This window comes from Cricetulus griseus, chromosome 5 (genome assembly GCF_003668045.3).
Source record: "Cricetulus griseus strain 17A/GY chromosome 5, alternate assembly CriGri-PICRH-1.0, whole genome shotgun sequence".
Classification (NCBI taxonomy): Eukaryota; Metazoa; Chordata; class Mammalia; order Rodentia; family Cricetidae; genus Cricetulus; species Cricetulus griseus.
The window spans coordinates 124,644,892-124,667,241 of NC_048598.1; the positions used below are offsets into that span (position 1 = coordinate 124,644,892).

A 22,350-nucleotide genomic window follows, 5' to 3' on the forward strand; every position below is an offset into this window, starting at 1 on the left:
TTTCTCAGTGCTAGAGACATAATAAAACAAGACATTAAAAACTCAGGGTTGTACATTAAAAAACAAGTGTTCAACCATTGAGCTACATCACCAGTCCTTGTTTGTTATAATGGGTTTTATTTGTGTTTCTTTTCTTTTCCTCCCTCTCCTCCTTCTCCACCCCCCTTGTGTGTGTGTGTGTGTGTGTGTGTGTGTGTGTGTGTGTGTGTGTGTGTGTGTGTGTGTGTCTAGGGGGCGGTACTCAATCTTGTACCCAGTACTTTACGCTGAGTTATATCCCAAGCCCTTAGCAGTATGTTTATTTTAAAGCAGGGCCTCACTAAGTTGCCCAGTAAGGTTTCAAGCTTGTATCCTTCCTGCTTCAGCCTCCCAAGTAGCTGGCTTACAGGCTTGAGCTACCACACCAGGCCTTTCAGGCTTTTGTTTTGTTTTTGAGATAGTCTTGATTAGTTCAAGCTAGCCTTGAACTGTTGCCCAGGCTGAACTCAAACTCTCTCATGTCCCTAGCCTTTGCCTCCCAAGTGCTGAGATTATAGACAGGTGCAACCATACATGTTGACTCTACATTAATTTTTTATAGTCAGTATAAAAAGATCAACTCTAATCTTAAAGAAAAACAAAGGAAGAAATTAATTATCCTGTAATGTCATATATTTAGTATGTAATTGCTTTGGCATAACCACCTGGAAGTTAGAGGCTAAAATCTTTGCATAGTAACCACAGAGACTGGGATGACCAGAAATGAGATACAGGTGTATGTTGTGGGTGACTCAACATACTTGGAAGGGTGCTACTGAGGATTGATGTCATTCTCCAAAATGATGAACATTTCTTGGTCATGTTCCAAAGATATAAAGTAGGATATCCTTTAAATTTACATGTTAGTGGCATTCCTGGTCAATGCAGCACCCAACAAAGCCACTCTAAAACTGGGCGTGGTGGCAAACACTGGTGATCTCAGCACTTAATAGGCTTTGGGAAGAGGATTTCTACTGGAGGCCAGCCTGGGATACATGCTGAGAATTTGTCTCAACAAACTAAAATTAAACAACAAAAGCCATGCAAAAGGGACTGGGAATCTGTCTCCATGACCTTGTGGTTGTCTAGTATAATAAGGTCCTGGGTTCAATTCCCAACACCTCAAAACTAATATAATTATAATCATAATTTAGAGTGTTTCTTTCCTTTGAACACTCTGAAGTCATATAGGAATTGAAGGATTTTTGGCCAAGGGTTCAGGGCTGTACATAAAAAACAAGTGTTCAACCATCGAGTTACTCCCCAGTCCTCGTTTGTTATTATTGGTGTACTTCTCAGAACCTGAAGGGCCTACTGTGGTGTTGTTGCCCTCTAACCCTCCCGCCTGGGGAGGAAGAGCCAAGGACCAGGCACTGGCTGCTTGGGTTCTAGGTCTAGCTTATAGTAGCACAGTATTTGTATGACCTTACATAATAGGTTACACTGGATTCCACATGTCTGCGTATCTCCTCTGTCAAGAAGATTCAAGCAATATACGTTTGCTGAGGATATAGTGATAAGTTCTGCTTAGCATATGAGAAGCCCTGGGTTTCATTTCCAGTACTGCTACTACTACAACTGCTACCATTACTACTACTAACAACAACAACAATAATAATAATAATTAAAGATGAAAATAAAGTGGCACGTGTGTCCTGCCTGCTCTGGGACTGGAGCTTACTATGCTTTCTTTATAGACAGACGCTCAGGCCAGTCCAGGACATCCATGTGAACCCTACAAGGTGCATCCCATTCACAGACTCTCCCGTGCTCTAATTTCCTTCTAATGCTCAAACACCCTTAGACTTCTCTTGTATTCAAAGGGAGAAAGAGAGGTGGGGGGAGGGAAAGAAGGAAGAAGAAAGGGGAGGAGAGACGGGGTTAGAGGAAGGAAGGGGCAAGAAGGAAGAAGGGGGCACCTTTCTGTTGTCTGCTGCAGCAGCTTCTTCTGCTTTGTGTGCTGATTTCTCAAGTCTTCAGTGCATCCCTGTGCAACACAGTGGCCGTCCTCACAGCCACACCGTTCTAAACAGTCACCAGTCTTTGTGCTGCTAAGTTTTTGCCGTCCCCCATTCAACTTTTCTCTGCAGTCGGCCCCGGCCTCTGGCATTCTCCTGCCTCTACCTTCCCAGGGTCCCAGTGTCCTTTTCTTGAGTATGCTCCTGCTTTCCTGTATCATCCTCTGCTAGCCTCAGATGTCTCCCTCCTCCCGAGCTTGCTCCTCCTCTGCTGTGCTCCATCCTGTTCAGGCCCCAAGGTCCTGTCCAGCCTCAAGCTGGCTGTCTTACTGGCATCTCAAACACAAAGAGCATCCGAAACACAGCTTCTGTGGGTCCCCAGAGCTGTACCTCTTCCTGGATCCTCCTCTCTCTCTCTCTCTCTCTCTCAGGCAGGGGAAGGGGTGAGGAAGACACCACCATAGCCAGGGGCAGAGTCTGGGTGCATCTTCAACTCCTCCCAGTTAATCACTCATGAGTCCTGTCAGTCATCTATCTCTCATGATGGCTCTGCCCTGATGTGGGTTGGGTTTCTTAATAGTCTTAACTAATTGTGTTGGTTGCTCAATCCTCATTAGCATTTGGGATCACAATTCCTAATTTACTATTAGGCTGGATTAAGATTTTTGAAGGCCTTCAGAATGTTTATCAGGTCTCTCGTCATTCTGGGGATGAAAACCTGGGCTTCAAACATACTGGATAACTGTTCTGCCACCAAGCCCACCCCCCCAATCCAGTGGTTTAATAATTTTCCGTGTCCTATGCATGTATGAGTGTGCCTGATAAAGCGTCAAGATGCGTGGCCTGGGCTAGGACATCTGACTCCATGGTCTTTTCGTACACACACCTGGTGGAACGAATAGGTACTGAATGGTTGTTTAATGAATGCACAGATAATAAGATGAACTTAAAAGATCCCTGCTACTACAATGAAAATCAAGGTAATAAGGGATAATGTTATTGGTTTTCTGGGGCTTGATATATTGCACCCTCAGCCCTCCAAGATTTTGTTTTAAAAATAGCTAGTGGGCTGTAGAGATGATTTGTGGCTAAGAGCACTGGCTGCTCCCCCAGAGGTCCTGAGTTCAATTCCCAGCAACCACATGGTGGCTTGCCACCATATATAATGGGATCTGATGCCCTCTTCTGGCATGCAGGCATACAGGCAGACAGAGTACACATACATACATTAAAAACAAACAAACAGCCAGGCTCCCTGCTATGCTTTAGCATTCCTGCCCAGCCTGTTAGCATTCAGTGGTCTTTGCATTTGATATGCATATCAGGATTTCTGCATTGCTGAGTGAATGCATCTGTGTGATGGGTAGTTTGTTCCATCTCCTGTTGCACTCCTGTGAGTCTCTTTAAAGACCTTACCATCTGGCTGGGTGTTATTTAAAGTGGCTGTACAGAGCTGGGCAGTGAACCTGAGGAGGGGATAGATAGTTCCTGTGATATGTGGGAGGGTTTTTAAGAATTCCGTGGAGGGGATGGTAGAGGGTTTGGAAATGGAGCATCTGCCCTAGGAAGCCCAAGTGAGACCTCCAAAGGGAGAAACATGGCCCAGAGGCCTAAGTGTAAATGAGACTAGCACATTTTTATTTTATTTTATTTTATTTTATTTTATTAGTTCAAATTAGAAACAAGCTTGCTTCAGATGTCAATCCCTTCTCCCTCTCCCTCCCATCCCCCCCAACATCCCACCTGCCCCTAGCCATCCCCCCTCCAATCCCCAGGTGGGGTAAGGCACTCAAAAGGGGCTCCCCAAAGAGACTAGGACGTTTTTGAAACTTCAAAAGCTTCGGTTTTGACTAGTAGCCCGACTCACTTTTAGGGGCTTATGGGTAAAACAAGTGGTCAGAATACATTAATTACATGTAGAGATAGTCCCAAACGTTTAACCCCGTCTTCTGGGTTTAGAATACAGAACACCTGATCCTGCGAAGAGGAAGGAATGAAATGATGGAGAAGCAAGGTGAGGGAGGGAGAGACACTTTGGCAGATGACTGACTTCCCAGGGTGGAGTTCTCCTGTCTGGAGAGGCTGTCTCTTGTGCTTCCTCCTTTCTGCTTTGCTCCCATGTCTCTTCTGCTCAGATTCCCAACCAGCCAGAGTGTGTTTACGGTATTCCTGATTGGCCAATGGGTCACAGGTATTCCTGATTAGCCCACTGGGTCACAGTTCAAATCTCTCTACAGCCTGGTGGGTCATTTGGAAGGCATGGCCCACGTGGGAGAGCCCAGCTGCGCTGAGCCTGGCCCACTGAGTCACAGCTTCGAACCTTTCTTCCTTGTCCTTTTCCTGTCAGTAGAAGCTAGTTTGTCATTCCTGCACACGACATAGACAGCAGACAGTGACTGGTGGTGTTACTCAGCTTTATTGCACACAGTGGGGTATTAAAGGAACCCTGGGGCCCTCTCTTTAGCTTTCTACAGCTTACCAAGATAAAGCTTGAACCTGCCGAAAGGTAAGAAGCCTATGAATTGTCAATATTGTGAGCTCACTGCACAGTTCAACCAGCACTCTCCTGGGACCCTGGAGAATTAGTGTCTTTAGGAGTTTGGGGACAGGATTGTGGTAGTCTCTTTCCACAGAGAGTGGTTTCTTTTTCTTTTTGTCTGAGATGGTAACCTTTGAGTGTGCGATGAAGGACAAGTGGTGGATAAAGATGAGAGATGGGTATTAAAGATAGAGTAGGGGTTAGGAATTCTGAACAGAGACCCCAAGAGGCTAGTCTATGTGTTGGAGGACAGCCAGTTATGGACAACCCTAGTAAGGCCTGGTTGGTGTATGAGACAGGACCTGATGCTTTTTTACTTTGCTCAACAAAATCCTATTAAGTACTTGGATCATGCTAGATATTTTAAAAAGTAGCTTCTCGGGTCAATTAAATGGATCCATGTGTAAAGGCATTTGCCACCAAGCCTGATGACCTGAGTTCAATCCCAAGAAGCCAGATGATGGAGGAGAGAACCAACTCCTATTTATCATATTTTTAAATCATTTCATCCTGTTGCCTTTGTTGGTCCAGTTTTGCATGAATACTGTGTGTTCATTCCTTTCAAGTTTTCTGGTCACTTCTCTGGGAACATCAGTTCTGAGCACTGGTGCAGGTGGAAGATAGGATATGCCCACTAGGCAGTGTTCGGGTCTGGATGTCTCCCGGCCCCTCTATTCCATTGTCTATTTCTGCTTCCCCACTCAGGATTCCCACATATGCTCACTCACTTTAAATATGGTCCCTGGACAGTGCCCCTCTAGTGGAAGAGAGACTGTAGCCATGCTGCTGGTGTTGCAGTCCTAGCCCTGGGACCTCGATCTAGACAAAGTTTCCTATAGCCACTCTGGTTCTCTTTTTATATAGGAGAGGCAATGACAGTCCCTAAGTCACAGTGAGTTAATACATGGCAAATCCTTGAGCCAAGGTCCATCACATGTGCTTTGTGAAAGTCGGTTATTCTTATTGCTACTTCATTTTTTTTTAAATTGGGCAGAGGGGGGGTCTCCTCAACTTATCCTCACTTCTTTTTCTGACTTCAGGAGGCCCTTGTGATTCCTCCTTGTTTCCTGGTCCTGTACTAGTTTAACTGTTTCTAGAAAAATGTCTTTTCTGTTGTGCCCAGGACTAGGAGGAGATAGATGCATTCCCCCTGGCTGTTTTCTCCCTGTGTGCATGTGTGTTATTACTATCTGTAACACATACATGGAGGTATACAGTGTCACATGCATCAGCTCACCCACCAGCCTGACCCAGGGCAGGATTTGCCACTCGTCTGAGTCATCTAGCACTACTGCGCTGCCGGCAGGACTAGGTGATGAGTTCTTTTTTTCAGCCTCCTCAGGCTGGCTTGAGGCTGCCTTAATGAATGTAATGGGTCCTCTGTTTCCTTTGTCAAAAGGAATGTTAATTATTTTCAGCAGTCTAATTATGTGGCTAATGAGAGGCTGACTGAGATAACATTGCCTTTAATTACTCTTGCCTAACTGCTGTTTGGAGCCATAATTTGAGTGTGTTGCAAGGCTGGGTGCTTGCTCAGTAGATGGAGCTGTCCAGCAAGAGGCTGAGGGAGGGGCCAGGATTGCTGAGCTCATGGCTCTTGATGATGGTGCCTGAGGTGGCCGGCGTCTGCTTTGCCAAGTGTCTGACAACCTTTCCTGTGTGCTGTCACTTGAAGGAGATGGGCCAGACAGTATCAGGTGGAGGGCAGACAGCAGCATTCACAGTTCCACAGATGAACCATCATTCTTTAGTCCATACCTGGCACCCCAGTATACCTGCCCTTCAGGCTGCTCTTGGCCAAAGTTCTTCATTCTTGGAGGACACACACCCTGCCTTCCCTCTTTTCTGTTGTGCCCAGGACTAGGAGAGATCTCTCAACTAGGGTCGAGAGATGGATACTCTTATGACAAGTGTTGTCTAGAACATGGGATGTTTGCAGGAGCCTGTGGGCCAGAGAGCTTCCTAAAATAAGTTTGCATTATACTATTTTCCTCTTTACCCAGGAGATTTGCCCTGTCTTCTTTCTGACCCCTACCTATCACAAATTTATCTTCCATGCTGTAGCCTTCCTGTAGTTATGGTATGGTCCCTTCCAAGTCTCGTTTGGCAGGCCCTAGGGTGGTGGCTCTCCTGGGCATATAGGTAGCCCATATGAGATTGTCTTCCATGAGGAACTGTTGTCAACTATAAATATCCCATTGCTATAGGCAAATCATGTCCCTCCTAGACTCTTAGATCTCCATTTCCACGAGTGGTGTGTATGTGTGTGGGTGTGGGATAGATACTAGTAGAGACAATTTTTTAGCTGTAGACTTAAGTTAAGAGTCTCTTAACCTCTTTGAGCTTCATCCTCCTAATTCATTTGGGGTCTGTGTGTGTCAGAAGCTGTTTGGCACAGAAGAGCAGTACCCATAGACTGAGTTATAGCCAGAGACCCAAGGGATGGATGGCCTCATTCATCAATAGCCATGATCGTCTCTGGTCTCTTGAATAGAAATCACTCTTCAGAGATGAGAGGTGGTGGAGTACACTGTTAGTCCCAGCACTCAGGAGGCAGAGACAGGTGGATCTCTGTGAGTTTGAGGCCATCCTGGTCTATAGAGTGAATTACAGGACAGAAAGGACTACACAGAAAAACCCTGTGTCAAAAAACAGAACAAAAAGAAGTCTTCCTCCAGACAGTCGATAGTGACTTCTGTGAAAGGTTGATCTTCCCTTCATTTCAAATGGTAAGTTTGGCCATCTAGACCTGTTTCTAGAGAATGCAAATACTTGTTCAGAAGGTCAAGATTTCTGGGACCAAGGGAATGGAATTCAGTGCTAGCAAATCTAGAGCAGTGCTATCCAGCGACATTTCCTGGGACAGTGGAAATATTCCACATCTGCTGCCCAATACGGCAGACAAGGGCCACATATAGCTTTGAAAACTTGCAATGCGCCTAGTTCATCTGAGAGCTTGGTTTTTCAATTTCATGCACTCTTACTTATTAACACTTAAATAACCTTGTGTGGTGACTGTCCAATTGGACAGTATGCTTTTGGAATTTTTAGAAAAATTGAATTTGTGCATCACCTGTTCTTGACTTATGCCTTGTCTCTGGTCCCCATGAGTGCTGTTTCCAGGGGATGCTTAAGGTTTGCTAGGTTGTTGGCAAGGAGAATGTACATTTTCCTCTCTAGTCGTTGAGGTCCAGACAATGACCAGAAGGGAGATTTCGAATGTCTGAAGTCATAACTGTCCTGCTCAAATTGACTTTCCATGTTTGAGGTCTGACCTCTCTCTTCTGTTCTCCATGTTTCCCTTTCTGTTTGCAGGGAGCAGAGCGGCCACTGTTGGAGCACTATAGGTGGACATGTGTGAGCCTCATGCCTGTCTTAGGATTTTCTTGATTGATAGTGACAGAAAACTCATCGTTTTAACTGGATAAGAAGGAATATTCATTAGCCAAGTGGTGGTGGCAACACACCTTTAATTCCAGCGTTTGGGAGGCAGAGGCAGGTAGATCTCAATGAGTTTGGGGCTAGCCTGGTCTACAAAGCAAGTTTAAGGACAGTCAGGACTACACAGAGAAGAAACCTTGTCTCGGGGTAGGGCGGGGGAGGCAGCAAGAACTTTTTTTGTTAAAATGAACTATTAGGTTAGCTATGATATTGTGGGGTATGACAAGGTTACTTAAATTCTTCTGATCACAGGAAGATGGATATTTAGGCCATCAGTCAAAGCATTTCATTTTGTCTTCACTTATTAAACCTGTTGTTAAATTGTGACTGACAAGGAACCAGTCCCTGCCTGAAAGGGGCATTTCTAGCTGGTGGACCTCTGTTTGGCCGGCAGGGGCTTTATTTGGCTGAACTGGCACGTACCTTGTAACAGGGGTGGGAATTGTCTGTAGGGTGAAGGGGAAAGAGCATTGTCTTATTCACACCTTAGTGTGAATAAATGCCTGGTCTATAGTGAACGTGAATAGTAGGACTTTTGGGCTACATAGAGATCTCTGGGGTGGCTTAGTTATGGAAGCAGGCCTCCAGCGCCACACTGCTGTGCCAGTCTAGCTGTGATTTAGAAAACAAACACAAAAATGGCCTCTACTTTCTGAGGGGACCCTGTTGCTCCAGAAGACCTAAAGTATGCTCTAAGACATAGACAGTGATGTGGGGGAGGGGCAGACAAATTTCTGGTCACTCTATAGGGTAAAGTCACTATTCTTTCTCTTATGGCTGACAGGAGGTGGCTTGCTAGTGTCATGTGATGGGGCTTCTAGAGCCCCTGGCTGTGACCTGTTGGGATCTGCATTGGGGGGATTATGGATAAAGCGGGGTGGTGAGGAGATGCTTTACTGTAACACATGCCTAGCTCTGGGACAGCAGCCAAGAGGCTAATTAGAAAGCTCAGCAGCTGTCCAGCTTTTCAGGCAGCAGGCAGGAGCTACCAGGTGCCAGTGAGCACTGTGGGAGGGAAAGGAAAGAGGTTGTGTGTGTAGCGGAGGTGTCAAGGCCCACACTCCCAGGTGTACTAGCTGGGCGATCAGTGTTTTTCTTAGAGGGGGAGCTTGGAAGGGACTTAATAACATAGAATGGACTAGATGAGGAGGAATGAAAGAGGACAGAGGGTGACAGGACAAGGGGTCCTTAAGTTAAAAAAAAGATGGGGTGAGATGAAGAGCAGGCAGGGATATCCAGAGTCCAAGCCCAGAGCAAGGAGCCAAGTGGAAGACTAAAACCAAATGCATTTCAGGGTCAGCTGCCATCTCCATGTCTGTGCCTCCTATTCACTTCCCTGGGGACAATGATAAACTGCCCGTCCCTTAGGGTATGTGGACTTCAATTGTGTTTGCAGCTTTGGGTGGTCACTCTGTGGCTTGGGAACCTGCCAAATCCAAAGCCTTTAGGCCTGGTCTCACCATAGAATAAGCTCACACAGTTGAATGAGCCCCTTTGATTACACTTGAGTTTTCATTAATGAAATGCTTAGGGTGGAGCCCTAGCTAGGATGGAGCCAATCACCAAAACACCTCATGATAAAGAGATTAGAGGGGTGGACCTTCTAGCCCTAGCTGTCCACCTCTCAGAGCATAAAAACTCTTGACAATTCCATCAAGATTTGCCGAGTTCCCAGTTGCTAAGAGGGTGCTGGGAGTGCAAACACACCACCTTTGCCTTTTCCTTCCTCCATGTATTTCTTCATCTGGTTGCCCGGGTAAAGGTAGGTGATTCTGTGAGTTCTATGAGACATCCTAGCAAAGGAATCAGGCGGAAACAGGGGGCCTAGCCTAGAAGTAATGGTTTATAGTCAGTGGTCAGAAGTGTTGGTGAAAACTGTGATTGGCATTTGAGGCAGCCATATGGGGGTGAGCCCTCGACTTTGTGGGATCTAGCATTATCTCAGAGTATAATGTCAGAGTAAAAATAAACTGTTAGAATAAGCAGTATCTGCTGAGGAATCTCTCTCTCTCTCTCTCTCTCTCTCTCTCTCTCTCTCTCTCTGGGGGGGCACAGCTGGTTAGGGAAGTACTCTGTATTGACTGTGAGGGTGTTTTTGTTTTGATAAAACCATCATTTTTTTTATTAAATCAGTGGACTTCTTGTTTTGTTGTTTTTGTTTGTAAACAAGGTCTTATGTAGAATTTGATAAGTAGCTGAAGCTTGCCTTGGACTCCTGATCCTCCTGCCTCCACCTCCTGAGTGCTGGGATTACAGGCAAATGCCAAGCCCAGTTTGACTATTTGATCTTAACCTTTTTTTCCTGGGAGATTTGGGGGTTTTTAATGGGGAAAGGCCTGCAAATGGATGGTGGGTTTTTTGTTTTAGTTTCTGGTTTTTGTTTTTTTCCCCCTTTCTGGCTCCCTTCTTAGGTCCCAGGCATGGAGATGGAGTAGGTGAGAGGATTTAGATTCCAGTCAGAAAAGCAGACTGAATCCTGCAAGCCCAGCTTACCCTAAATAGTTACAGAGGAGAGAATGATGCAGGGACTTTCCTGCCAGCAGCTGCTGGTTAAACCTCTTTGGGAAATGAATCCTCCTCATGAGAACTGGCTGCCCCTGCACACTGTAGAAACAGTGGGCTTTGTTATCCTCTGACCTGGACCTACTCAGACCTCTGCCAGTGTAGGAGCCTGTAGTGTCCCCAGGGATGCCTGCCTAGGACACTGTGTTCCCAGCCTCTCTCTCAATGTACTTTCAGACAGATCTTCTGTATTGTCCAGACCCATGCCATCCATCCCAAGTCTGTGATGATGCTTGGACATGGAAGAAAGGAGAACATCCCCTTTGTTCTGCTCATCTGCAAAGGCAGCCTTGTAGCCCCCTCTTGATGCTGCTTAATGGGAGAGTTTCCTTTCCATGAAGGTGCCTTAGATATTAGAGACAAACTCTGGGCATTGTTAGCTTTGGTTAATACCAGGCTAGATGACTCCATCACTCAAGAATTTAGCTGGATCCTTCTCTATGCTTACCCAGCCATCCAATAGAAGATCTGTGGTCTCTGGGAATTCCTCCTGTGGTAGGGGAAATAAACACTCGTGAGGTTATTTTCAAGAAGGATGACATGTTTTGTGGAAACATGGTCAAATCTCCTGGGAACATAATAGGATGACCAGAGGCTGTGGATGGCCTCACAGAGCAGTGAGGTAGGAAGAGTAGGAGCTGGCAGGCTACAGAGGAGGACTGGAGGAGAGAGGGTCTGAAACTGAGTAGTCATCCCTGATCCTTCATCTCCCAGGCGTGCTAATAGAGAGACAGGAGAGGAACTGCTGTGTGTGTGCAAAACAGCTGGCCATAGGATGTACCCGGGAGATCACATTATTTGAAAAATCTGAGAAGATGAGGCTCAGGTGGGAAGCAGCTTGAAGACACAGTGCACAGGGCTCCAAAGGAGTGAGGGGCCCAAGACCTGGGGTTTGAGTCAGAGATGTAGATTTGACCAAATCTCTTAATGTCCTATGCCTTAGTTTAGTAGCTGTCCCCACCACCACCTCCCTGCTCCACGGTGTCCTAAGGGAATCCTCAGAGTTGCTAAGCTTGAGAAGGTCCAACCCTGTCTGCATGTTAGCTGCCGTGAGGGTGCTTGACACATTCACACGCTGCCCACGCTTCTCACCTGGGCTGTGTGACCCACGAAAGAGCCCCTGAGCTTCTGTCCCCTGGATCCTGCTCCTGAAGACTGGAGTATGAGAGGGTCTAGGGACAGCTTGCACACGTGCAGGAAAAAAAGGTGAGACACCTGTGACCCTAGCATCTTATCCAGCAGAAAAAGCCAGCAGACAAAGAAGCAGAAGGTCTCCAGCCAGAGGTGGATTCCCACAGTGGTGTCATCTCCTGCTGGCTGTGGACTGCTTGCAGCTGACGGAGCAGGATGTGGTTTTTTGGTTTCTCTTTCTGTTTTGACATGTGCTGCTGCTGTGGCCTGCCTAGGGCCCAGGAAAGGGGAAGTGCCCATGAGTGGGATTGAACTCTTCAGGCCACATGCCATGGCGTTGCTAATGGTGGCGGATATGGAACATGCCTCGTTAGGATTCTTTCCTCAAGGTGATAGGTAGGTGCCAGGGTGACCTTGGCCCCCTCCCCAGTCAGGCAGGCTAGGAGAGGGGAGGGAGTTGAACAGTCGAGAGAGGGCCGAGGTTCCTGTTTATGGAGGAACTGGGGAGAGACAAGCAAGGTTGAGCATAGCAGCCTATGCAGGCACACTCAGCACATACCTTCACTTTCCTCTGTGCAGAGGCCTTGGGGACCAGGGAAAGAGCTGACATGGGGACAGATATGTCTCCAAAGCAATCTTCTTTTTTCGGGGGGGGGGGGACTTTGAGGCAGGGTTTCTCTGTGGCTTTGGAGGCTGTCCTGGAACTGGCTCTTGTAGACCAAGCTGGTCTTCAACTCAGAGATCCGCCTGACTCTGCCTCCCGAGTGTTGGGATTAAAGGTGTGTGCCACCACCACCCGGCTCCCCAAAGCAATCTTAGCAGGGTACATTTTAGGTCCCTATCCTCAAATTTGTCAGCAGTCTGTTGCCTTACAAGTTGTTCGCTTAGGTGACAATGGGAGAGGATTTGCTTCCATTCAGAAGCCTCTGGGTAGCAGCTCAAGTCGGCACCTCTGTGTTCTTCCCATCTGTAAGGGTGATGGTGCCACCTCCCAGGTAGCCCCCACATTATTGTCAGCTTTTAAGTGGCCACATGTACTGGGCAAAGTCCTGTCTGGCACTGTATCAAGGGGAGTGCAAAGGCAGCTCTGGTACCTTCATTTTGGAACAAAATAATTCTGGAGTCTTCATGAAGTAAATGGTCAAGTCTTGCTAGTCTCACTAGCCAAGCCTGTGATTCTATCTACTGGGAAGCAGGAAGATTGTGTGTATCTTACTTGATAGGTGATTTTTAAAGATCTGGGGATATAACTCAGTGGCCAAGCCCTTGCCTAGCATATGCCAAGTCTTGGGTCCAATCCCCAGTCTTGTAAAAAGAAGAAACAGTCTTGGGAATATTATTGAGAGAATAGAATATATGTGGCAAAAAGCCATATGAAGTAGATTCATGTCAGCTTATAGCCAGTTCTTACCATAAAGGACCTCACCAATAGTCAGGGTATTAACATGATGGGATGAGTATGACAATAGTGGATTGCAGGTAAGGTTTGGGGCTTTTCATTGCTGTGGGTTTTTTTTTTTTTTTTTTTTTTTTTTTTTTTTTTTTTTTTTTTTTTTTTTTTTTTTTTTTTTGACGTGGTCTCACTACGTAGCCCTGGCTGACATTGGAGAATTTTTTTCTGCCTGAATCTTCTGAGTGGTGGGATTAAAGGGGTATACCATCAGGCTCAACTCGGGTTGTGGGGGGTACTTAGCACACTTTCTATTTTCCTCAGTTTACTTGTGTGGCATACTTAATTCTCTAAATGCTAAACCGAGTATCCTGTGTTGCCTACCTTCCCTGCGGCTCTTGACTACCCTTGCAAAGAGATGTCTCCAGCGGCTTGGTGAGGTGTGCTTTCAAGCTGAGTCTGGAGCTGGATTCTAAAACGCTATCTCCTTTAAGGTTTCAAAGTGCCCATTCATTCATGCATGCCACAAAATGCCCCTAAGTCGACCCCTTAAGACATCACCAGAGAACCAGCCCAGCCTCTGATGTCCAGATTGACCTGCCCTGAGCAGAAGGGATGGCAGAAATGTCCTAGGAAAGGGACCTTGGTGGCCTGTTGCTGAGTACTTGGTCTTAGATCTACCTTTTGGTTGACCTGGTAGCTTGGTGCTGGGAGTAGATTAAGCTAATAATGGCCTCCTCTTTTATTCCCAGAGACACCTGGAAGCTGCCAGCCAACCAGCCAAGAATTAGCTGAGCCCCGGGGTGAATGCTTGTTCATAACACTGAGAATGGCACCAAGGTCCAGCCTTATACCAAGACAAGGTTAAACTGGGACACAGTGGCACAGCGATCCTGATGTCTGTTCCCAGTCACACAGTCAAGGCTGTGTTAAGTGAGTATGCCCCAGACATGTAGGGGGGTCACTGTCCCTGTCTGCCTTCCTATCTGGCACCTCACCAGCATGGGTACAGGTCATGGGGTTCAAGTTCTCAGCCTGCTTCCTGTCCAAGGCTTGTCACACAGCTACAGTTCTGGAATAGGAGGGGAGTGCTGAGCAGTTTCAGGCCATGTCACTGTTGGAGCCATCTTATAACTTCTACACTGAGCCAGGCCCAGCCTGGCTGACAGGGATAAAACCTCTGAGACACTGGAGAGAGGGTATCTTCCCATGTCTCTTATCCTCAAGGGGCTCCTGGATGCTTTCCATCCAGACAGTGGGGGCTATGCCTTACCTAGAATCTGAATTCTGCTCCCACACCATGAGAAGTTAATGTCCTGGCCCTGAAGGAGTTGGATAGAGCATCCAGGGCCTTAGAATCCATAAAAGTGATGGAAGTCAGCAGGGCAAGTTCTCTCCCTTTCTGCAGAGGCACCTTAGTCCAGGCAAGTGCTACATAGGCTGAAAGGCCTTGACTGGAGAGTGAGCCTGTCTCCATCTGGCCTCTATCCCAGTCTCTGATGCTGGCTTTTCCTTGATGATACTTTAAAGAATGACAATCGGATGCTTTCCCAAGTCTCAGAGGCCTGAAGGCTATTATGTCAGTGCAGAGGGATCAGGGACCAGAAAGGAGGAGGTTCTAATAAGGCAGGGCAGGCATTTGACAACACAGCTATCTTGGCATTGAGGCCATCTTGATTGGACAGCTTCTGAAGAGGTCATGGGCTGGTCTCTTGGAGCCCAGAGTTGATTCTATACTGGTGTATGCAGGGATTGGGAACAGGACAACTGAGTCATTTCTCAGCTGTAGAAAGATCTCCACTCTCCTAGCTGAGGGTCAGAACCTATTTACCAGTCTGCTTATGCTTGCACAATCAGTGGTGCTACTAACAGGTCATTTAAGGAGGTGTTCTCAAGTTGATTTGCAGCCAGAAGGGGAGGGGTTAACCTGCACTTGAAGGGGACTGGGAGGAGGAAAATATTCACAGAGGTCACTGTGGGGATGTAGTGACCCAGATGTGACCCACTCATCACATAGCACAGGTTCCAATAGCAATCTATACCACTAGTCTGGTCCAGTAGCTCCACTTCTGGAATTACTCATGAAGAGGGCTTTCATGCCGGGCATGGGGATACAGACCTGTAAAGCCCGGCTTGGAGCATAGAGACAGGCAGATATCTGGATAGAGGCCAGTCTCGGCTATATAGCAAGACCCCGTCTGGGCTGGGGAAGGGGAGAGAAGGCAGGAAGGCAGAAAAGAAAGAGAACAAGAAAGCTATCTGAATGTGGGGGAACATGTCTTTAACTGAGGAGCACGAGGCTCAGTAGTTTGAGTCCAGCTTTGAATCAATGAGACTCTGTTTGAAATAAAAATGGTGGAAGAAAGGAAGGAAGGATGGAAGGAAGGATGGAAGCAAGGAAGGAAGGAAGGAATAGATGGGCCTTTTATTATGAAATAGTCTCAAGAAGAAAAGGACTAAATTTCTTTTGTTACAAGCATAAGAGGTATTTCTGTGGTGTTCTCTGTAATAGGGGAAATGGAAAACAATTATTACCTTTGTTGAATATCTTAGTCAAGTAAATTATAGTTTTCCACTTGGCGGGGTGTTATATAGCTATTGTAAGGATGAGCACATAGGCTGCAGAACTTGGAAAAGATGGTTCTGATCTACATGAAAGTGGTAGGTAACAGACTATACATCACAGTGACTTACTTATAAAGTGCATTTAGGGAAGATTGCAAAGGGGAAGAGATACTGGCTCTGTGACTTCAGTTTCGTTATGAATGCTCTTCCTTTCTGTGGTGCCAGGGTTGGCTTCTTTTACAACGGTTTAATCAGGGTGACTACAGAAGGCACCATTAATAATAGTGACTTTCTCTAAGAGGTGGAAGTGGGGGGGTGTCTTTGGTTGCTAAATCAGTTCTAGCTGTGAGCATGTTACTTTAGTAATTGGAAAAAATAGATTTTTAAATTTTAGAATTAAAAAATTAAAATTTAAAAGGCTGTATTTCCCAAAGAGAGGAGAGGAGGAAGGCTGAGCTAGCTAGTTCTCTATACCCATTCTCATTGTGCTTAAGGCCTTGGTTCTGTTTGGGCCTAGCTATCCATCTACTCATTCATCTACCCACACATCCATCTACTCATTCATCTACCCAAGACCCTATTAGGCATCATTGCAGGCCTCAGTGAAGAAAACAAAACCTCATCCCTTACAGAGTTTTCACTGCAATTGGAGCAAGGCCATGAACAGGAGCAAACCATTAGAAAGTGCTACACAGACAATAAGATGGGATGATTTAAATAATAAAAAGATTTTGATTGGAGACTCAGGGAAGGTCTCAGCGGGATGACAGCTGAGTTGAGACCTGAGTGACAACAGAGAGACAGCCACATGGAAGTCTAACAAGAACATTCTAGACAGTGCACAGGATGCCGAGCCTGTGGCCTCCAACCTGCTATTTGTCCATTGCTTCTGTAGCCCAGCAAGTCTCTGGGCCAGGACAGACTCCATTTCTCAGGCCCTCCCATTCCCCTGAACACTCCCACCTTCATCCTTCCCATCTGGGACGTGCTCAGTATCTGACTCTTTCCAAAGCCTTGTGTGAGGTGGCTGTTTCTGACACCCTGGCCGTTGTTGGACAGATGGCTTCTCTGGACATCCTGTACACAGGCCACTGTTCTTGGCTGGCATTTCCAGAGCAGCGCTGAGCCGTCTCAGGTTTCCATACCAGGGTGGATTGGCTGTTAGGAAAGTACAAGGTAATGTGCCCTGGCAAAGGGTCTTTAAATGGCTCATGGCTTGAGGCCCTGAAGGGTGGCTGCTGCCACAGTCCTGTGAAGTTAGTTTTGACCTTGGAGTACTTATGTGTGGCTCCTGCCAGAATTTGGTCTGAGAACTAGGCAAGGAGCCTGTGATATGCCTAACACTTAGCTCTGAGCGTGCTGGATGGTCCAGTGAGAAGTACACATGCATTTCCATGAATCTTCTCGAACCTCCAGGTGCCACCTCAGTATCTAGAGACAGCACCTGGGAAGATGTACCTCAGAAGAGCCTGGAGCCAGCCTTGGGTGCTCAGGCTGCTGACTAGGGTTGAAGACCTTGAAGCCACGCTTATGAGGTTTTAATTCCTACCCGAGCCATTTAGAGCCGTGAGAACATAGCACTAATTATTTAGTCTCTTTCTGCCTCCTATTTCTCCTCTGTAAAATGGGCTTCAGAATTCTCTGAGTTAAAACAAAGAAAGTGCTGGAAAGAACATCTGGTATTTACTATCACTTGAGAGGTAAGGGGACTGCCTCATCAAGACCTTCAGTGGCACTGATCCCAGGGGCCTGTCAAGAGAAAGAAGGTTGGAAGTTGGTGGCATCTGACCTAGCCACTTGGCTCATTGGGACCCTGAGGCATATCTGATTTCCTTCCTCTACCTTGATGACAAGGGAAGCCCATGACCATTTCATATCTGATAATAGCTCAGATGTAGAATGGCTTCCCTCCACACTTGACTCCTCTGACCTTCAGTCCCAATCCTGCTAGGGAAAGAACTCAAGATCTTGCCCAGAGATCTCCTGGATGGGCTGTGTGGTTCCTCAGAGCATGGGATGTTGTGATTTGGGTGCTTGAGTGTGAGAAGTAAAGCTCAGGAAGAGAATGGTATGCCAAGCCTAGCAAGATGTCCCCCTGGGCAGAAATCCCCAGAGCTATTGTACTGCAGCATTTTAGCTTCCTGGAAAAAGACCAGAATTTATGGGAAAACCAAAGGCAGCTATTCCGTCTGACTTTGCCTGTCCTGCCCCCACCCCCTCGCTCTCTCTGGTTTTTCAAGACACAGTTTCTCTGTGACTTTGGAGGCTGTCCTGGAACTAGCTTTTGCAGACCAGGCTGGTCTCCAACTCACAGAGATCTGCCTGACTCTGCCTCCTAAGTGTTGGGATTAAAGGCCTGCACCACCATCACCCATCTTATCCTGGTCTCTTAAGGCTGATTCACCTGTCTCCTTTGCCCATTCCATGTAGAGCTCAGCCGACTCTGAGCACTCCAGGTGAGCTGTTTCTAGGGACAGGATGCAAGAAGCCAGCTCCCTTGACCCCACCACTTGTTCCCTCATGCTGACAATCACTTGAGTTTTGACCCTTCTCAGGGACACTGTGTTCTTTGACCAACAAAGTAGGGTGAACCATCCACACTCTCCAAATACCCCCCACCATGCTTTCAATCCTGGCCACACTCTCCTCTGTGCCACCTTTGGGCTGTCCTATCTTTGTCATGGTCCTTAGAATGGTAGTGCTTATCACCAGGAAAAATGAGGCCACTATCCATAGAGCTTTGGCTCCTGCTGTAGACTTTCCTAGGGCTCTGATTCCAGAGCTGAGCAATGAGTTATTGGAAGGGACATGAGGTTACAGGAGGCCAGGTAGAGGGAAGGAAGAATGGAGTGGGTCTGTTGGACACAGTAAAAGGTGGAATAAGCCTGTCCTAGATACAAATTCAAGCACAGCACCTAGGTTATAAGAAATGGGAGTAGAGGCCGATATTCTGGAATGTTCTCAAGTCAGTATTCTATCTAGCATCTGAGCACATCCCAACCAAAAAGACTCTCATATTCCTTTGTTTTCACCCCTGTCTTCTGCCCCAGCCAGGTCTTTCAGTCGCCCACATTCATCCTCCGTGAACCAGCTGTGTTCTCCTGCCACCACCCCTTGGACAAGGTCTGACCTTGCCTAGGTATGCTTCCCCTCCATCTGCCCAAGTGCTTCCTGCTAACAAGAAATAGAAGCGTGCCTGGGTCTCCCTCTCTTCCCTGTTATGTCCTCCCCCCTTTCTTTCCTGAGCTGGCTCCCTTTTGTCCTAGGTTCCTCCCTTCTTTAGACATGAATTCCTTCTTTCTTGCTTCTGCTAATAAAGTTTTGAGGTCCAGCTCTTCCAGTCACCTGGGAAAGCTAGGGCTGGTGGTTCCCAGCTGAGAAACTATTCTTGGCCAATCTAGGAAGGAGAGATCCGAGACAAGTAGAACGGGATTTAGAGTCAACATGAAGAAGGGGGAGGATTAGGTTGGGGAAGGAGTACAGTAGCAGGATACTTGCCTAACATGCATAAGATCCTGGGTTTGATCCCCAGCACCGCACACACACACACACACACACACACACACATATGTTGACTTGTAAGGAGATCCACATAGTCATGCTTACTCCCCATCCCAGGATCTCCTGCCTAGAGAGAAGTCGGGGGCTTGAGTACAGGGCAAGTGGACAGACCCGAGTCAGGTTAGGAGGCCCATAGTCTTAGAACTCTGAGCCTGGGTGACCTGCCTTAAACCTGTCAGCCCATTCTGTGGTTCCCTGTGGCCCAAGTCTGTTCTTTCTTGGTCTCTGGAGGAAATTTACAAAAACAGTGGAGCTTTGCAAGGCTGTGCCAGGAAGGTTTATTTTTTTATTCTATCCTAGCTTCAAGCCTGACCCTCATGGCTGGCCTTGCCTCTCAATTCAGCTGTGGGCAGCCACAGGGAAGCAGGGACCTCACATTTGCTCTCCCACGCAGTATGTGTGGGACTATTGTTTCATAGGGTTTTCTGGTTCCGTGGCTCACTATCTTTGCAGCCTGCTTAGTGGGGAAGGCTGCCAGCAGGCTGGCCAGGGCAGGGGCCTAGTAACACTGCTTGAAGTGGAAGGTGACCCTAGCAGCAAGAGAAGCTATGCCAGAAAGGACATGCTCTTTGCAGAAATTTTTTATGTGTTTTTTTTTTAAGATTTTATTATTTTATTTTGTATATGTGTTTGCCTGTATGTATGTAAGTATACCATGTGCATGAAGTTACTGCAGAGGCCAGAAGAGGACACTGGACCCCTGGAACTTGAGTTATAATCAGATGTGAACCACCATGCAGGTGCTGGGTTCGGAACCCTAGTCCTCTGCAAGAACGGCAAGCGATCCTAACCTGAGTCATTTCCATAGCCTTATTTGCAGTGTTTATTAGTAGCTAGATAATTCATCCTCACAATAACTGGTAGTCATTCATATTACCCCTACTTAAAAGGAAACTGAGGCTGTGTGCAGTGAGGTAGCTTGCTAAGGATCTTACAGGCTTGTGATATGAGGCTCAAACAATTAGGATCTAGGGTTCCTGAACCCAGTCACTACACTGTTCACATCTAAGTTATGAATTGTGTTGAGGATGGCACGGGAGGGAAAACCCTACACGAGTTTTACATGACTTCAGGTTTCTTGGGTCCATTTATTTGTCAAGTTTAGAGTATACAGAAAAATGTAATGGAGACTCATATATAATCTCATCCAGTGACAATTTGTACTGAATATTTTGCACATTTACATGGGAATACACCTTTGCAAAATCCAATGTTAATTTCACAGCCTCAAGTCCTGGCATTTTCTGTTCACATTGTGTGAAATGTTCCTCAGATGATTACTGGTGTTAGCCTTCAGACGAATCATAGCCAAGTGAGGGTTGGCTGTTGGGACAGATGAGCAAGGTGTGTGGAGGGGGCACACAGGTCAATGGACAGCACAAAGGCAACAAGTGGGAAGGGCATTCCACAAAGCAGTGATGCTGATCCAAAGCACAGAGCTAGGCAGGATCCAGAGGCAGAGCCAGGCACAGGAGGACTTTGCCAGCTATGAGCGATGCTGATGCTGATGAAGATCCACTAGTGGGCTTTTAATGGGAGAAACATCAGACTGGCATTTTAGAGAGATCACCCTGTCTATACACTTTTGCCATGGATTTGAACTGGGAGTAGGCAAGGCAAAGCTGGGAGACTTTTAGAGCTGCCTGATGAGATATGGTTGAACCAGAACAGCAGCAAGGAGGAGATGGAATCCCAAGAGATTCAAAAGATGCAAAGTCCAGAGGTTGGTAGCTTTGCCATGTGACTAAGTTTGACCAGTGAGATATTCACAGGGCTTTTTAAAAAAATGGGCTGCCTTTTTATTTCTGAAAATAATTTAAATAATTTTAATATCAAAAATATCTTGAATGGGGGCTGGAGATATAGCTCAGATGATTAGGTTCTTACCTAGCATACAGGAAGCCCTGGATTCAATTCCCATTGCATCACTCTGCACTGGGAAGTGGCACATGCCAAAAATCCCAGCACTTGGTAGGGAGAGGCAAGAAGACCAGAAGTTCAAGGTTATCTTTGGCTACACAGTGAATTCAAGAGCCAGACTAGGATGATACATCAGACCCTGCCAAACAGAAAACTCTTCAAGGGACATGTAGTAAATTTTCATATTTATGAGGTATAGTGTGACATTTCCATGTATGTATACAATGCATAATCAGATCAGGGTGATTGGCACTGTATCCTGAAACATGAGTCCTGTTTTGAGAGCATTCAAAGTCTTCCCAATTCACTATTTTGAGATACACAATGAATTACAATCAATCATAGCTAACCTAGTGTGCTACAGAATCTTAGAAGTTACCCCTTAGCTTCAACTGTACCCTGGACCATTAATAGTGACCCTCCTCCCTTCTTTCTTCCTCTTGGCCAGAGTGAAAAACATGTGTATGGTTGGGCTGGCTTGTTCTCGGGCTTATGACTTACCACTGACCGTGAGATAAGTGTTAGTCTACTGTGTCCAGGAAGAAGATGAGAAACTGACAGAGCATAGTCATCCCAGTTTAACCTCCCCAGCTGAGCACAGGACAGAGCCTTGGATGACTCACAGCCTCATGACTTAAGCCAGCTGAGATCTTCTGACCCACAGATGCCTGAGCTACAATAGGAAATGATGGGTGACTTAGGACATGGTTTGTGGATGATATACCTGGTGGCATTTACTACTAATTGAGAACTACTGTCATCCTTGTACTGAATGCAGTCTTCTGTTCACACTGTAGAGGGTCAATGAACCTGACACAGTAGCCATTAACCAGGAAGGGTCAAAGGAGAGAAACTGTTTTTGGGGAAAGATACTGAGTTTGACTTAGGAAGGAGCTTGAGGTGCCCACAGGGCACAGGAGGAGGTGTCCAGGAAAGAGAAGGAATCTAGTTGTATTACTGAAGGAAGAGGTCTAGGCTGTGTTGACCAAGTGGATAAGGTCTGACTTGGTACTGAAAATCATCAATGGAATTTAACAAAACAATCAGCATCAGAGGGTTGGGGTCCTGTGGAAATTCAGAGAAGGAAGAGGATTTGTGGCTGGGGAGAGGAAAGATTTTTCTAAAGATCAGCCAGACATTGGGTTTGTGGTTGTAGGGATGAGAGAAGGCATACCAAACAACACCTAGGCTGGGGGGCTGGAGAGATGGCTCAGAGGTTAAGAGCACTGGTTGCTCTTCCTGAGTTCAATTCCCAGCAACCACAT

The 22,350-nt window shown here is 46.6% G+C and overlaps 1 protein-coding gene across 10 annotated transcripts in view; it reads left to right on the forward strand.

Annotated features, from left to right (window-relative positions):
• The window catches only part of Tmem229b (transmembrane protein 229B), a 42,299-nt gene that overhangs the window by 13,585 nt on the left and 6,364 nt on the right, over positions 1-22,350 (forward strand). For 3 of the 10 annotated variants that reach the window (XM_027418364.2, XM_027418362.2, XM_027418363.2), the window contains exon 2: positions 13,792-13,972. The gene's annotated coding sequence lies outside the window, so the exon portion shown is untranslated. Of the gene's footprint in view, positions 1-11,796; positions 12,046-13,791; positions 13,973-18,654; positions 18,744-22,350 lie in introns of those variants that run through there. The other 7 variants (XM_027418358.2, XM_027418360.2, XM_027418359.2 and 4 more) reach the window with 5 other exon arrangements.